General features: G+C 46.8%; 1 long non-coding RNA gene across 2 annotated transcripts; it reads left to right on the top strand.

Moving 5' to 3' along the window:
• Nucleotides 1–2,830: 2,830 nt before the first annotated feature.
• LOC135451311 (uncharacterized) lies at nucleotides 2,831–15,849 on the top strand. Of its 2 annotated transcripts, XR_010441272.1 has the most exons (6): nucleotides 2,831–2,901; nucleotides 3,438–3,519; nucleotides 5,077–5,155; nucleotides 9,786–9,869; nucleotides 11,817–12,013; nucleotides 13,158–15,849. It is a non-coding gene; the product is annotated as an uncharacterized LOC135451311 (long non-coding RNA). The 2 variants fall into 2 exon arrangements; XR_010441271.1 differs by lacking the exons at nucleotides 5,077–5,155; nucleotides 9,786–9,869.
• The last annotated feature ends 1,360 nt before the right edge of the window (nucleotides 15,850–17,209 follow it).

The following is a 17,209-nucleotide window of genomic DNA, read 5'->3' as shown; positions in this document are numbered from 1 at the left end:
ATTCAGGACTTCCAGATGCACCAAAAGCCAGAGATTTCAGCAAGCATTCCCTTTGCAGTGCATGTGTTGCTCTGGCCTAGTATGATATGCTGGAGCACAGACTAACTTGATTTGTTGTGCTTTTACATTGCTGGAGTAAGAGAGCTACTAAACTGTCTGTTGGAGGAATTTTGTCGCATGAATTTTATGAACTGTGGTAAATAAGTGTTGATGTTTTTCTGAATTAAAATTGAATTTAAATGTAACCCTTGTCTCTCGCCAGCTGGGGTCATGTGGCACTGTTGGACTGGCTTGTGGAGACTGCCTGCAGTTCTATTTATTTAGTAAAATATTTTGGCAAAGCTCTGGCATCCTGTTTCCTTGCTGTGAGCAGAGAGAAGAAAGTAGTTTAAGTAGCACAAAACTCCAGTACAGTCACAAGGTTATCCTTAGGATCAAGTTTTTGGCTATATCTAGGAGCTAGATGAGTTCCAAACAAGTTGCAAACAAAACCACAGAGCAAAATAATACCCTATGCAAAGAGTAGCTTTGGGAAACTGAAATGGAGGAGCAAACACGGGCAGGATTAGTGCTTGGGAGACTTGTGACCTCATTTACCCATTTGTCCCTCTCCCAAGACACATGATCCTCTGCAATGCAGGGCTGGAGAGTGAGAGGGGCATCCTTACTATGGCTGGATGCAAGACAGCTGGAAGCAGCAGAGCTCTTCTCACCTGTGTTTTGAAGGTGATGCTACCCATGAGGCAGTTGATTTACCCACATGACTGCAGCATCTATGTGCTGGATGCACTGAGGAGAACTGACAGCCTCAAAGGGACAGAATTTATTTCCTTTAAATACAAGAAACCTATTGCCAAATCCTCACTGCAAGAGCTCACTGCAAGTGCCACCAGTATCATTCTGGAAACACTGACCCTTCTCACCATCACCAGCAGCACATCAGAGCCCGCACTGTATCTGCATGGGGCAGGACATGGTAACTGAATCCCAGCACAGTTGTGCTCCTACAGGGTGGCTACAGTGCTCCTTGGAAACACAGCCTAACCCTCGGGGGTGTCACCCCTGTGCCTTCAATGAGCTGAAAATTTCTACAAAGCTGCGGGCCTGGACATATTTTTTTCAAACCAGAGAGCTTATCAGGGGCATGAATCAGTAGAAAAGACAAGAAAATAAACTTTCTGAGCTGATGGAAATGGCTTTGCAAGGCCTGGCACTTGCACAGATGAGGAGCAACCACGTGGCCCTGCCAGCTGAGGGCTGGATTGGCCAAGCAGGTAGGGCTGGTTGCTGCTGCCTCAGGAGCTTGGCATGGCCACCCTGATGTGCTGCTGGAGGAGCTGCCAAGCCCATGCTTTGCCTTTGCTGGCAAGTGTTTCTGCAGAGGTTGTGAAAATGGAGAGGCACTGCTTCCAAACTGCTGATAACATCCATTAGCAGAAACCAGCTGCACAAGGGGCTCAACCCTGCCAGCACCAGCAGCCAGGCACCTTGAGCATCAATGATCCAGCTCTGCCACAGTACCTGTGCTGTTCACAGCTCCTCCAGAGCTCTGGGACTCTCTCCTCAGCACCATAACCCACACTCTCCTGTGAGCACCCAAGTACTTGTAGCTGTTTTCTTCAGAAAAATGAGGCTCAGACGTTGTGAGTCCAACTTGTGCATCAACAGGAGCTTAAGCTTGTACCTGCTGCAAGTGGAGCTTTGCCATAAATCTGGCAAAGCAAAAGAGTGTTTGGTCAGAAACATGTGAAAAGGACCTGGAAAAAAAAATCTAGTGCTTATCAAGTGTCTGAGGGGGCAAATAAAACCTTGCAAGCCTGAAAAAAGTGAGGTGGTGAAGCAGGGGGCTCCTGCATCTTGTGGGGTGTGATGATACCCAGGGGTGGGTAGGGGTGTGGGGTTCTGCTGGCCCTTATGCTCCAAGGGCTCAAGGGTTAAGGTGCTTTTCAAAAACAGGGCTGCAGCAGTAAGGCAAACTGTTTGTAAGAGAATGTTCTGTCCATGACAGAGTAAAGGCTTTTACAGTCTTTGCAGAGAGGGCTGCAGCCTGGGGAGAGAGGGACCAGTGAAAAGGTGTTTTGTTGAGACTTGGATTTTTCCTGGGCTTGTGTTGATGCCAGAAGGGCTGGGGCTCTCCCTTGGCAGGAATGGGGAAATGGAGGAAACAGATGTGTTGCCATGGCAATGCAGGGAGCAGCTGCCATGGGCACAAGCCTCCTTTTCTGCCGTGTTCCAGCCCACACAGAGAGCCCACATCAGGGACAGTCAGCCCTGCAGGCCCACAGCCACCCTCTGACCCCACTGACAGCAGGGTGGGACGGGGTGACTGCAGCACCCACATCACCAGCCAGGCTCCCCTGCTGCCCACAGCACTGGGGTTGCCGGTAGGACACTTAGGGCTTTCATTAAAAATAAAAAACCCTTTGTTTACTTTAATGTCTTTTTTTTCCCCTCAGCTTCATCACCCCAGTTCCCCTTAGGTAGGCTTCAAGAGTCCTCATTTATAAGGGGGCAAGAGGTAAGTCAGACTCTCTGGGGGAAGTTACACAAATACAAAAAAAAAAAAAAAAAAAAAGTGTCTGCTAAATACAAAAAATGTGTCTGCTCAAAACTTGCATGTTCCAGGCCTTATTGTCTCTGTGTCCTACTGTAAGGGGATAGAAAATAAGAAAATAAAGATAATGTAGAAAGTAATCTTATCCCTAAGGAGCTGCAGCTGGGCCAATTATCAAAGATTAGGAACAGGCCTGACTTTAACAGGCCACAGCTGTAACCAATGAGAAGAAGATGCTATAAAAGAGTGGGGTGGCTGGGTGAGAAGGGAGCTGGAGTTAGTTGGCTGCTTTGTGGAGAAGAAAGAGGCAGTGCTCTGAGGAGATGCCCATGAGAAACACCAAGAAGGTATGAAACTTTTGAGACAAGAAGACAACAGTATGGAACCCCTGTGAGAAGATGACAACATCCTAGGGTTTTGTTTTGTTCCCCACCCCCACAGGAACAATATTTAGTGGGTCAGTAGATGACTGAAGTGATGAGTTTCCCAAAACTGGTCTTCCCCTTGGGCCCCAAGGCTGGAGCACAGGGTGCCAAGTGTCCCCATGCATCCTCTCACCAGAGAGGGCAACAAGCTCTAAAACAGCAGCAATGAGGAAGTGTGGCAGAGGTGAGACATGTGGCATGTGGTGAGGCCAGTTCAGGTGCTCCCAGTGTCACTGACAGCTCTCCTCTCCATGCTGCAGGTGTGCTCAGCCCTGGCAGGAAGAGGTCCTGTCTGTCTTAGTATTTGGCCCAGGATATTTTAAACAGGGATTAGAGGAAAAGGAATAATCACTGGCTGAACTAATCAGTAGGCTCCAAGGGTAGCATGTTCTGAGGTACAATTAGGTCTCTCTGCCTCAGATTCCTCATGTGCCACAGGCTGTTTCCTCTTCCTTCAGCTCCTTTCTGCATCCTTTGGCTGGAGTTGGAAGGTGAACAGCACCAACTGTATGATGCTCAATCCCAAGCAGCTGAAAGGAGGTGAGAAGTTCCCTACCCAAATGACTTACAGCAGATACCACCATCCCTGGGTGTTCAAGGGGGCTTGGTCCCAGTAGCTGAGTATAACCCTCTATACAGCACAGCTGAAAAATTTTTGCCAGGGTTTTGATATGTGCTGAGACATTATCCAAACAAAAGTGAGCAATGTCTCCCCAAGTCAATAATTTATAATGTGTGTGTGGATGTTTTCCCTTGACAGCAATACATCTGAGCCTTAGCCTTGTCTAAATCTCATTTAACCAGCTATCCAAGCAAAGTTTAAAAAGTAGCTGGAAGCTGCATCTAAATCTATCCATCTGAGCTGTAGTTTCATCCAGTACTTGTTTAGAAGTTATGCCTGAGAGATCTGCCTAATGTAGGAGAGTATTTTCCTTACACATTGCCTGCCTGGACATTTTTCCATTGGAGATCACTCAGCTGCTGGGGATCTGTGATAATGATGATTTAGAAACAAGGCCAACAAGGAATTCAGACAGAGTACAAACAAATGGCCCAAAGCTGCCTCCATGCCAAATGTATTTCCATTTTTCACACCCTTTTTCTCTACAGCATAGAAGGCCCATAACACTCCATAAGTACACATTTACAGTCACCTCAGGCCTCTGAGGGCATCCCCTATAAAAACAGCTCTCATTATAAGAAAATGTTTCCAGGTTTTAGGGGTCTTTACAGTGAATTCCATTAATGTCATGCTTCTATGAATCCTGCAGCCCTCTTGGTAGGTTTTGATCCCATCTTTACATGTGCCTTGGATGCTCCAGTTGCCTTCCATCATAGCAAAACTGGTTCCCTGTTTTTTTTAGTTGCATGGTGTCCCCAAGCACTTTGCTTTCAGGCCTTTAATGTATTATTTGCCATGGATGCACAGATAATGCAATAGATGCCAGATTTATTACGTCTTATGGAGACACTGTGGATTTTTCCCATTGCAATCTTCATGAAGAAGTTTATTTGTTCTGCAAAACTTCAAAGCATTCAAATTTAAACATTTTGCTTTCCCTTTTATGGCTGTGAAAAAGAGAGGTGAGACCTCAGAATGTGAGCCTTTTCCTCAGTGTCACTGATAGGCAGCAGATACCAGAGGCCAGGGGAAACTGGGAATACACCAAACAAGATTTTATAAGGGTGCAGGGCAGGGTCTGCAGTGAGGAGCTCACTGAGCAGTGCTGCTGGGGCAGGTAGCAGGAGCTGAGAGGCCTCAGCCCTCCCACAGTGCTGGCTTGTGCAGCAGGGGCTGGGCTGTGTTCCCTCTCTGGATTGTGCCCCTTTATGTGGTGAAAAAAGTGAAATTCACTAGAGATGCTGCTGGGGACAGGCTTGGCGAAGTTTCTCTCTTTTCTTTGCTAATTAACATGCTAAGCACACACTGAGCATGATGCCAGCTATTGCCCCAGGACAGGGGCTGTGTCTGCTCCCAAGTGGGGGCACCCGTGGTGACTCTCTGGCACTTCCATCCCCACCTATAGCATGGGGGGAGCACTTAAAGGGGTTTGTCAAGCTGGCAAGAGGTGATGTAAAATACTCTGAAATCCTCAGGTGAAACCCACTGATGAAATAACCTGTTATCACTGTGCATCTCAACAGACATCCCTGAAAATCATCCTGGCAGTTCCATGTGAGTAATGCAGGGGTGTATGCAGCCAGCAGTGTTGGTAAGGGGGTTTTCCACTTTCCAAGTGAAATAGATGCTGATTTGCTCCTGGTGGCAGTTACACATACAGCAGACAGTAATTATTCTGTGTTCCTCCCAGGGATTTATAGCTGGATGAAGTCCTGGTCACTAAAGAAAGTAAAGCCAGGAGGTGACACTGCACTGCAGGAGACCTTGGCAGTGTAGGTGTACCCTTTGCCAGCAATACATGAGTTTGCTTGGCTTGCCTTTGGACTTGCTTCCTCTCCATCAGCCTCTGCTGCTGAAATCCTGTCTGTGTCCAGACATGGAGTGAGGGGCTGTGTCTGGATCCCATGGGGTAGGAGGGCAGCAGCTGCTGGGGTCAGAGAAGGCAGGGCACAGCACTGAATGGGTTCCAAGGCAACAGGGTAGTGTGGTTTTCTGGAGGCATGGAGCCCAGGTCCTGCCCCTTAGGGTGTCCCTGCCTGGCTGTGGGTATCACAGCATCCCCAGCCCTGGGGTGGGCACCAGAAAGGGCTACAGGGACCTAGCTGCAAATGGCAGTGCTGAAAGCCTGGATAGAAGAGGAAGGAAGTTTTCCAGCTGTCTTGGTTTCTGTTCTTTCTTCAGAATTAAAATCTGGTGGGTATCTAGGAGAAGGTTTTATCCTTGATATTGGTCCTCTTAAAATCCTTCTCTTTCCCCCCATCTTTGCCCTAAAAGATTTGTTGTTCCCTTGCCTGTTTGCCAGAGCTTTTCCCTTTCTTTGTTTCCCTATCACTGAGGGGGCAAAAACCTCCTAAACGCAAACCAACAACAACAAATTAAATAACTCAGACTTACAGGAAAAGCTTTTCTATTTTTGAACTTCCTCTGCCTAACTTTTTTTCTGACTCCGTCAATGCCCAGTATCTCCTGCCACCCACCTCTGGGCTTGGGCACATGCACAGGCAAAGCTGGAGTGGTGCAGAGTTGGGAGCCTGCAGGGACCCTCCTGGGGCACCCTGACCCTGCTGCCTCATGGAGTGGTCAAAGTTCTTCCCTTAGGGAGTGGGGAAAAGAGGGAGTTTGCTGTTTTTAAAAAGCAAAGGAATTACTTTGGCTAGCCAGGAAATTCTCATACGAGCAGGGTACACAAGCAGTAGCTCAAATCCTCACCAAATCAGATTACCCAAAAAACTGTGCCATAAAAGCAACCTGATATCACATCACCTTAATGGGAGTGCTGTATTCCCAGGCTGGTAAGATAAAAATGAGCAACTAACATGTAAAATAAGGAAATACTGTACTTCTCTAAGTGCTGACCTACATGGCTCTTTTTCCTGATTTGGATCCTATTTTCTGCAAAACCAGTTTTTTAGGCAGGATTATCATGGCTCATTCAATGAATGCCTCACTCCAGTTTGCTTTCTGCAGCTTTTTTGCACTTGGATCCTCTGTTAATAAACAGCCTCTACTGTTTACCTCCCTGGGGGACTGTGAGAGAGCCTGCAGTCAAAGGGGATTGAAAACATCATCTTTCCTCTGCTATTGAGCTGAAAAGAAAAGCCTTCTGCAATGCCTACGGGACACAGTGTTTATAGGAATCTTAGATCAGATGAGGCCAGGAATAGCACAGGGATGAGATTATACATAGGGGGACCAGGGACACAGGTGGCTGCTGGAGGAGGGGTTAGCCAGAGGGATGGCTTCTCCTCCAAAGTATCACGCAACTCCTCCTTCATGCACAGAGAGGGAGAAATCTCAGCTGTCTCAAGTGACTCATGTAGAAGGAAGAAGGTGGATCTAAAAACCAAACTACAAATCAGGACTAAAGATCCATACCTTCCTCCTCTGTTACTATGCAGAAGAACATCAGAATTGAAAGGCAGATTGCTTTTTCTGAAACAAATTGCAAACAACTGGAGGGCTTCAAGTGCCTGATCTATTTATAATAAAACCAGTGGGAAACTTAATTTGCTTATTTTCCTAACACTTAATAAAATAGCTGGCAAACAGTAGTGATAAACCACTTATGTTAAAAAATTTGTGGTTTCACTTCTTCAAGAAGCCTGTGCCTATAGACTCTGCTCACCATCAAGGGAGACTGGAAATTTGGAGAATTGAAATATAAACACATAAGCTAAAACTCTGTGAACAAATATTTCATTACTTATTTCTTGGCATTAAAAGCCAGTACCTCCAGTTCTTCCAAGATAACTTTACATCACTTTAACAAAGATTCAAAGAAATAAAAAAGGGAGAGGTCTTTAAAAGTGTAAATCCTCTTCCACTGCAGTCAGCTAAGCTGCTGCCAGTGGAGCCATTCACTGTGGGAATTTCTATGAGGAAGCCCTGAAACAAGCTGAAACTACTTGGTGAAGGTGACATTTTTGATGAATATCTACACTCACAGAAGCCTACATACCATTTCACAGTGCTTTTGAACAAGGCTGGGAAGAGGAGGATGCAGAGAATGTGTGGGTGGCATGCTCCTCTTTATAGCTATTTTTCAAGTTCTTCCCCAATAATATTTTTTAGAAGTGCAGTTGAGGCTGTCTGAGGGGTCCAGGAAGGCTGGTGGCCAGGCAGTGCAGGCCAGGGCTTTGCTTTGGAGGCAGCAGGCAGGCAGTGGGATGGATGCCATGACTTGCCTGGCTTTGGCAGCCCTGGGATCCCCTCCAGCAGCACAGGGGCAACACTAAGGCAGTGAAAACGTGCATGTAACTGAGACTGAGAAGTCTCAGGGATGGACAGGTGAGTCTGCTGGGGAGGTGAAGGGAGACTGGCTGTGTGTCTGGGTTTTTGGTTATTTTTTCTGTTGTTCATGTGCTGTGCTCCCTTAGGATGGTCTTTTTGCTGAACTCTTTCAACCATCGGTTCCCACAGTATTCAACATTTTTCTAATGTAAATTAGCTCCTTCTCAAAGTCTCCCTTGAATTGCACAATACTTAGGAAGTTGAGAGAGACAGCAATGCTCTGAGGGCAGGGAATTTTCAAAACCCCTATATAAGTAGCTGATTATAAAATCCTTGCAAGTTATTTGTCTATATTCTCATTTTACTCATTCACCTGACATTTGCCTACACTCTCTATTGGTGCAGCAGCAGCTGGAAGAGGCATCTGGTCTGTGTCAGCCTTTATCTGCCTTTTTTCTTCCTACTGTGTCTCATTATGTATGCTCAATAATTCAATTCAGATTTGAAAGGAAATACATAAGAAATTAACTGGCAAGACAGCAGCAGCTACAGGATCTCCATGGGAGAAGAAATCTATGAACTAATGGACTTAGTGGCAATGTAATACCTAGACATGACTGCAAATTGCTTCAGCACGTGTGAGTCTGAAAACAAAGAGAGGATCCAAGAAAATGGAAAGGAGTCAGAGGAAAAATATCTGTGGAGTGGCATTTTTCTTGCTCCTCTCAAGGCTGTAGATGCACTCAGAACACAGTAAGGCACCTTGCAGAGCAGGCACAGGCAGGACAATACAGTGGGCAAAATCCTCAGTAGTGCAGTGGCAAAGTACATCACACATGCTCACAGTGCCATGGGAGCTGCCACCAGGACTCAGGACATGGTGGCAGCAATGTCCCAAATCCCTGGGAGCATCTGAGGCTGCTTTATGGGTGTCTGCACTCCCCACCTGTGTGTCCTCTGGAGCAGGAATATGGCTGTGAGGAGTTTGCCATGGCTGTCCTTCACTTGGCACCTGTGGGATGGTTGGGTCTGAGTAATTACACACTTTGAGCAGCCTTACTACAGTTATAGAGACAGCTCCAGAAAAGCACTCTGCTAATTACAGATTTCAGTGGTTGATGGCAGGATTGAAACTGAGACACTTCCCTTAGAAGGCTGGGGACATTGCACATGTTATGTTACAGCTGAGGGTTCCCATAGCCCTTCTTTCTTTTTTTTTTTTTTGTGGGGGGGGTTATTTTGGTTTTGAGTCAAGTGACATAAATATTCCTTAGCACTGGGGAGCAACATTTATTTTTATAAGACTGAACTTGTCTCACCTCAGTGTTCAGGGCAGTTTCCTAACAGAACTGTGCTCACACAGACCTCCTGCCTCTTGCTGGTAGCTGCTTCGATCAGCTGAGTCTCCCAGCCTGCCCCCAGGCCAGGAAAGGGACTGGGGAAATGCCACAGAGGGATGCTGGGCACAGCACGAGTGACAACAGCCAGCACACAGAAAGCCAGTTTAGGGTACAGGTTCTGTGCTGCAGCTCTGCCCATAATGGGGGGAGTGTTTCAGCTGTTAGAAATGCTGCTCTCTTCAACCAGAGTTTGCATTTGGACAAAATGGAAAAACAGCCACAGGCTATTGGGATGTGGTTCCAATGCCCAGAACCACTGTACAAAATGCTGTCAGCATGAGGTAAAGAGACTGGTTAAAGAACATGGCTGAAATAGCCCTAGATCAGCAATTCCTACAGTAGACCTGTGCTGTAAGGCCACTATGAATTTTTCTTTTTATCTTGCTGATTACAATAGCGACAGCAAAGTTTTTCTTGGTGTGTTGTATTTGTTTTGCATTCTTAGGAAATTACCAAAAAAAAAAAAAAAAAAGATGGACCAGTGTTCTGCAGGCACTGTGGAACTAAGTGTGTCCTTGTCCACAAAATGAAATCTCTTCTGGCTTTTTTTCTAGTCCCTTTTCCTGGGGCACTTGCCCAGCTCAGCTGGTCAAATCCAGCGTGATGAACTCCATTCTGTGTGACAGACTTGCCAGGAGGTGAGGCACTGGCGGCTACGCATGGGGAAACTTCCTTCCTGAGCAAGTATTCCTGGCTGAGGTACTGCAACAGGAGTCCTGGCATGGAAGCCATGGTGGCATGAGGATTACAGCTCCTAAGAACCAGCTGGCCCCCAGAGCTGGGGTGTAGAGCCACCATCCCCAGAGCCCACAGGGTGTTTCCATGGTGTCAGCATGGTCCAGGACAGCCCTGCCGTTCCCTCCTCTCCCTGCAGGTTTGGGACAAGTGTCTGGGGGGAACAGTAAGTACAGAGGCAACTGGGGCTCAGCCAGAGGCTGTTTAATTGACCCAAGTGTCCCAGGCAATCCCAGAACATACCAGTTGCTTCGTCTCACACTGGAACCAGAGTACAGGAAACCACAGAGGTTTTAGATCTCTACCACCATCCTCATCCTTTCCATTCACCCCTTGTACCGGGTTTGCTGATGTTACAACAAAGGGGGTGCTGGCATTGCCAGCACTGTGCAGTTATCTACAGCTGTAAAATTAGGTCAAATGCTTTGAATGTGGTTACAGAACAGAGGTCAGGCACATCTTACAGTGTCTATTCAGAGAGAAGGATATTTACATTCCAATCATCAATACAGGGATACAGATAGCACAGCAGGAGCAGAACAGATGTCCATAAGTCTTTCAACAATAGGAAAAGGAATTTAAAACAAACTCATTGGAATGTAACTTGAAAAACAGGTGAGTAGAGAAAAAGAGAAAACAATTGCAAATAATTTCAGGTTTGCAGTTCTTTAAAAATTATAATGGTTTAGGTATGTGATGAGCAGCTGCTTCCTCTGAAAAGCAGGCACAATATTAAATCAAAGAAAAAGGAGAATGTATGTACATATGTATGCATTTTGAAAGCTTCCTGTTGAATTATGAATACCTTCAAATCATAAAATATAGAGCCTGTCAGGGTTTCCATAGAAGTTTGAACATGCAGTTTCACTTGTTCACAGTGCAGTCTCTGTGTGCTATCACATTAAAACCAGAGAGAAGCAAGAAAGACACAGAATCATCTTGTAGGTAAAATATAAAAAACCAAAAAAACCTACAAACCTGATTGACAGACTGAGTAATTATTAATGGGAAATTCAGAGAGAAGAGGCATGAGGAATAAATTTCTCTAGGAATTGGCTTTTATCACACAAAAATAAATAGATTAACTGCAAGAGGTGAAGTGCTTCCTTCCCTTGGAAAAGTGGGGAGGTTAAAAATGCAAAGGTTCACCTGTAGCAGCCAGCAGCTGCACCAGTGCAGCAGAGATGCTCCAATGGGACACTGCTCTTGTGCTGACAGAGGCAGGAGCTTGCACAGCCCTCCATTGGCACCACCAGAGTGAGGACTACTGGGAATACCCAGTGGGGTGGAGGGCATGACCCTGAGAACAGTACATCAGGGGCTGACAAAGCGCCCAGAAGCTGTGGGTTTGGCTGTAGCCCTTCCAGTGCTTCCTGCACACCATGTGCCCAGGATACCTGGAAAAAGGATATGCCAGGATCGGCTGTCGCAGCCGTGGAACTGGGGAGATCTATGGAATGAAACACAGGGGCCTTGCAAGCGGCTGTGGAGCCACAGGCAGGAGGGCAAGCAGGGCTGAGGGTGCCATGACACCGGCAGAGGACTGGAGCTCCGGCACCCCGCACCCAGCCCCTGGGCAGCTTGCCCTGGGCACGGCCTGGCACGGCCCTGCTGCCCCGGTCTGCCCCAGGGGTAACGCTGGGCACGGCCCTGCTGCCCGAGGGGTAATGCTGCTCTGCTCAGTCACAGCACATCCATGAACTGAGAAATCCTTGCAACTTCTTTTCATTCCTAATTTTGTTGTTTGGGGGGTTTTTTGTTGGTTTTGGTGGGGTTTCCCCTCCATGCCTTTGCTTTTCCTTCTCTTTCTGCTATTCTTTTTTAATATTCCGGTGTGTAATGCTTTCCAGGCCAAAAATGTCAATAAGAAAGGAAAGAGAAGTTAAAAACCTGCCACCATTCTGAAGTTCATTCATTCATAGTGTGGGTGTAAACAGACTCAGCTTTAACAACATGGCACACATTCTCCCGTGGCTGCCTCTCTTACTGGTCATGGAAAACAGGAGAATGAATATTGGCTTTTTCCAGAGCGTCATCATGAATCCTTGTGAGTAGCAATGACGGGCCCGGAGTGCAGTGCCAAGGTGATCTCTAAGGGTAAAGCCTTGCGTGCCCGCCGAGAGAGGAGCCGCACTCTGCCCTGCGGCCATGGCCGGCTGGTGCCCGCGGGCGGTGCAGGCCCGGCCCTGGGGCAGCCCCGGGCCAGCAGGGCCGTGTCCGGGCCGGGAGCGAGCCGGGCTGGCCAGGGCTGGGCGCGGGATGCCGGAGCTCCAGCACGGCCCTGTCCCCGTGCCGCTGTCCTCGCACGGCTCCCGGGTGCCTCCTGCCGGCGGGCGGCTCCAGGCCCCGACCGCGGGCGGCAGCCCCGCGATAGTGCTGCTGCTAATGCGGGTCAGGTCCCGCAGTGGGACCCAGGGTGAGCGGGGCTGAGGTGCGGGCCCCGGGGCTGTGCGGGGTCCAGGGTGAGCGGGGCCCGGGGTTGTGCGGGGCTGAGGCGCGGGGCCGGGCAGCGGCCCGCAGTGGCACCTGCTGTGGGGGCCAGGTAGCGCCCGGGTCTAAAGGCCATTTGCCGGCGTTTCGGGACACTCTGCCCACCACCCTGTGATGGGATTTCGGCCAGATTGCGAGCCCTTCCAGCGGCAGTTTTGGCTGCCTGAGCACCCGGCCCGTCAGGCAAAGGGACACATTTGAGCAGACACCTTCCCAGAGGCTCAGCAGCCGCTGTGCAGCGCTCACTGGGGTGGTGTGAGCAGAGCACTCATTCCGGTCAGAGAACAGCTCTAGCTTGAGCAGTTTACTTCCCTGGCGTGACCATCTTCGAACTATCTTTGCAGTAATAAAAAGGAAACATTTTTCCTTTGCAGTTTTTACTTACTCTACTCATGCTGCAAGAGTGACCTAACAAAAATAAAAAAGAAGTGTTTCTTAGTGCTAGATATAGATATACTTTTATAACAAGTACTGGAAGATAGCAGTAACAGGCTTCAGTCATCTCTGATAGATTTTGGAGCATGACAGAAAGTCTGTTACTGTTCTCTTTGTTCTTCTAGATAAGTTATTCATAGCCAGGGCTCCCACGGCAGGTCCTGAGGCCAGGCTGCTCCTTGTGGTGGTGGCCAGCCCCAGCTCTTGTGCTACCATGAGGGCATGGTTGCATTGTTTAATAATTTTTCTTTTGTTTTCCTTTGCAGAACTGTTAAAACCAGCAGACATTCGGGCAAGCAGATCTAGACTGGGAATGCTAGATGTTGCACACTCAAAACCGTATCAGAAAAGCATTTGAGCAAAGCCCTCAAACCTAAGGAACAGCCTACTAACACAGGTGATAGATGATGAAGGATGGGTTGCAGGAACTGGAGCTTGCTGGCAATTTGGGAAGAGCCAAGGGTGTGTCTGGCTGATGAGCTCTTTGCCTCTTGGGTGCTGCAGGGGGTGGCCTCCCTTCTTCCCCATTTTATGCAAGGGAAGGTGGGAAGCTGGGTAAGGATCCAAGAGGGGAAAGAAACATGTTTGCTGGGCATCCTCCAAAGACAGATTTAATTTTCTTTGAAGAGCTGTGCTCTCTTTTCTGTTAAGACATATGGAAATTGAGTGCATTGTTGCCTACAGTCATGTGGATGTTGTTTTTTCTGTTGTGACTAAGGATTCAATACTGTGTAGCACCCTGTAATGTGGTCTGATAGGGCATCTTCAGTTTGCCACTGTAGACAAGTTTCTTTGATTGCTTTGTGACTAGTGCAATTGGAAACATATTCCAAACACAATGATGGGAAGAAAGGGAGGCCTGTATTTCCCTTCAGTGCTCTCCATGTGATCTCTCTGGATCGTGTACCCATGCAGTTTTCTGTGGTTCTTTTGCACACCCCAAGTGAAGTAAAAGAAGCTTTCTTGACCTAAAAGGAGCTATTCTTTCAAAGCATGGGGTTTTCCAGATTTGTAATAAAACTATCATTGTGTTTCATAAAGGTAGAGCTTCTGCAAGTGCAGTTCATAAACAGTGTCATGGGATGTTTTCAGAGCAACTCAAGGTCTGTTCAATTTCCACAGAGATCATTAAAGTCTTGCTATTGACAATATCCTGCTTTACCTTGAATTCTTATTCCAGCAGAAGAGAGGTCTCTCATGGTCCTGTGTCATGTCTGCAAGCAGTTCTGGCTGCTGACCCATGTCTGCTTCCCTTCATGAAGCTGTGCCAGGCACTAATTTACCAGAGATGCAGTAAAATGCTGCATCCTACCTTCAAATTCCTAGAGACAGAAAATGAATTCATAAGCTTTGGTCTGCAGGTGTCAACACACAATTGTGTCTGTACAGGTGGGAGAGTTCAGTCCTCTCCATTGGCTGCATTCAGGGTTTTCAAAGACCTCCATCAGCATTTTTCAAGCCTGTACACACTTGAATTGGAACAGTAAGAAAACATCCACAAAACTCAAGTGAATGGACTGGGGAAAAATCTTGAAAAGTGAAGTGGAGATCCAGCAGCTCTGTGTGTCTGATCCATTCTCGCTTTTCTATGTTCTAATTCTTGTACCACATTGAGCAAAGACTCTGCTGTGGTGTCCAAACCAGGAGAGATCTGGCAGGTTGGATCCCAGAGATGCGTGTACCACTCCCCTGTAATGCCTACTGCACTTCAAAGGCAGGTTTTGTATTAGTTTTGAGACAAACTGCAAACTCCAATCTAGCCATGGACTTGCTATAGAGAGCACAACAAGCTTGTCCATGGGTATGGTGACTTGCCTATTTTCCAAATGATCCAGCTCCAGGAAAGGAAAATTCAAGGGTCTTACATTAATGTGAACTCAGTGATCTGGGAATTTGCTGTAGGTAGTGGCTCTGCTGATTGAGTTGAGTGGAAAGACCATCTCCCCTGTGCTCCTCCTGTTCTTTCCAAGCCCAAAAGGAGGAGGTAAGGACACAGCCTGACTGCAAAAGGGGAGGAGAGCAGCCTCCTTTGCTTGTGTCTCCAACAGCTTGGACACCAGCAGTGTGGAGCTCACCTTGTCCTTCCCCCTGGCAAACCAAGCCACTATTTCTGACACATTCTGCTCACCTAGATTTAGGAAATCCACACAGGAGTAAGTAACACAAAAAGAGTGAAATCAGCTACCTCCTGCCCCAGTTTCTCCAGCGAGGAGTACATCCCTGTCATTACATGCTTAAAGTAGAGATCAACTCTTCCTTCCTGTTCATGCAGCTCTGGGAAAACTGGTTGTACTTTGTTCAGAGAAGAATAAACAGCAACCACTAACATGGTCAGCTCATTCCTACCATCTGTCAGCTCATTCCTTGATCTGTCAACTCCTTTTGCTGCTTATTTGCTGGCAAAGAAACTCAAACCAAAGGTCCTTTGGGAGATGCAAAGACAATAGAAGGAAACATTGGCCTGGTGTCTGATGTTACCACGAAGAGCTGGCCAGTGCACATAGAAATACTGGACTTACGATAGAAAATTTAATGGTGAATATTGCAGGAATGGAACCTGTGCTCCGAAGGGCTTATCTGTTCCCTGACATACACTCCAATTGTCCGTCGTTTTCCAGCACGCTCCTCCCCCTGGAGGAGGCTACTGGTCACAGCATCTCCCCCAGTCATTCCCCGTTTTCGATTCCCAATCCCAATTTCCAGACTTCCAAACTTAGACAGTGCTTCCCATCTGAGCAGTCCTGATGTGGAGTACAATTCACAAGACACTGGCTGTCCAATCCTTCCTGGAGTTCTTCCTTAGGTGCATTTTGGCTCTTCCCTCTTGCACAAGAAATATCCTGGTTCACTCACAAGCTGCCACTGCTCCGTGCAGCTGCTGCTTGTTATCAAGAGGTTTGTGTGAAACAAAACCTAGTTATAAAAGAAGGGAAAAAATGTGGATTCCCTAGGGCTGGGCATGAGGCTATGGGACTGTCTCAAACCCCTGGAGATAATTTCTGGTTCTGCAAACAAGAATGAATGAAAAACTTTGCCTGCTGGAGTCAGATACTCCCACCACAATTAATGTGTAGGAACTCAATATATGTGGAGGTTGTGTCTCTGGAGGTACTGTGATGGACCACTGTCACTGCAGGAAACCTAGAAAAAGTGGCATAGTAAGTGGGCATTAATTGGAAAAATTAGGCTGTTTTCAGTGAATTTACTGTGGATTTAGTAACCTTTCATTGTCATTTTATAAATATTCAGATTTACTGATTAGCCATCCAAGCAAAGGGGTTTGCAATGGAAGCAACTGCAGATCAGGGGGACAATGTGTGTGAGTACCAGGAGAGCTCATGCCACAGCAGCATCAAGCACAGGGTTGTGTAATTTGAAAGTTTGGGTACCCATCCCTATTGCCCTAACCTGAATTTGTTTTGCAGTGGAACTAAGCTGGTTTTGAAACGGAAAGACAAAAGAACTTACTGATAGCACAAGGGAAAAGGCACATAGAGGGTGTGCCAAAAGTGTTTAAAGACACATTCAACAACTGGTATTCAGACATGAAGAAGAAATTCTGCAGTAAGCACAGGTAAGACAAGCTGTTCTATACAAGGGGAAAAAAAAAAGGTGGTTGAGAGCTAACAGCACAGACAGTCTCTTTTTCCAGAAGTTTGTAACTAAAGTGTAGAAAACCAGGGACATAAGGAACATAAAGCTGCCAGTCTCCTCCAGGCCAGAATTGCCACAAAATGGCATTTTGAAACTAGATAGAAATACTGGAAAGCAGGAAAGAGATGGCCACAAAGCTAACTTCAAGTATATCTAGGATGCTGTTCCAATGGACAGAGAGTATTCAAAGCTGGAAATTTGAGTCCAAATATATAAATAGCATGACAACACAGTGTGCAAAAAGTACCTAAAGGAACACTGCAAACAGGCCAAAAAAAGACTTGATGATGTACTGATCTCAGGGTCCAGAGGTGTCATTACAAAATCATGAAGTGTGGTCTCACTTTTCCTTACTTGAGAACACACATGCAAATTACTGCAGGCTGCATTAACAAGCACATGTGTACCTGAGACTACAGAAAAATGGAACACATGCCAAGCTAGTAGCCAAATGTGGGTTCAAGAGTCACAGACAGTAGGGGAAGGCTCTGGGTCACATTAAACTATGAGATCTTGTTGTTGTTAAAAGATGAGCAAAATCTGCAAGAAAAGTGTTCACGTTTTGCTGAGTTTTCAGATCTGAGTCTGCTAAATTAATGTTTTAAGTAAAATAACACAATTTTATAATATGTTTTCAACTAGTCATTTTACAGCTTTCCACAGA

The sequence above is a fragment of the Zonotrichia leucophrys genome, chromosome 8 (genome assembly GCF_028769735.1).
Source record: "Zonotrichia leucophrys gambelii isolate GWCS_2022_RI chromosome 8, RI_Zleu_2.0, whole genome shotgun sequence".
NCBI classification, from domain to species: Eukaryota; Metazoa; Chordata; class Aves; order Passeriformes; family Passerellidae; genus Zonotrichia; species Zonotrichia leucophrys.
This window is presented reverse-complemented; position numbering and strand designations above follow the sequence as displayed.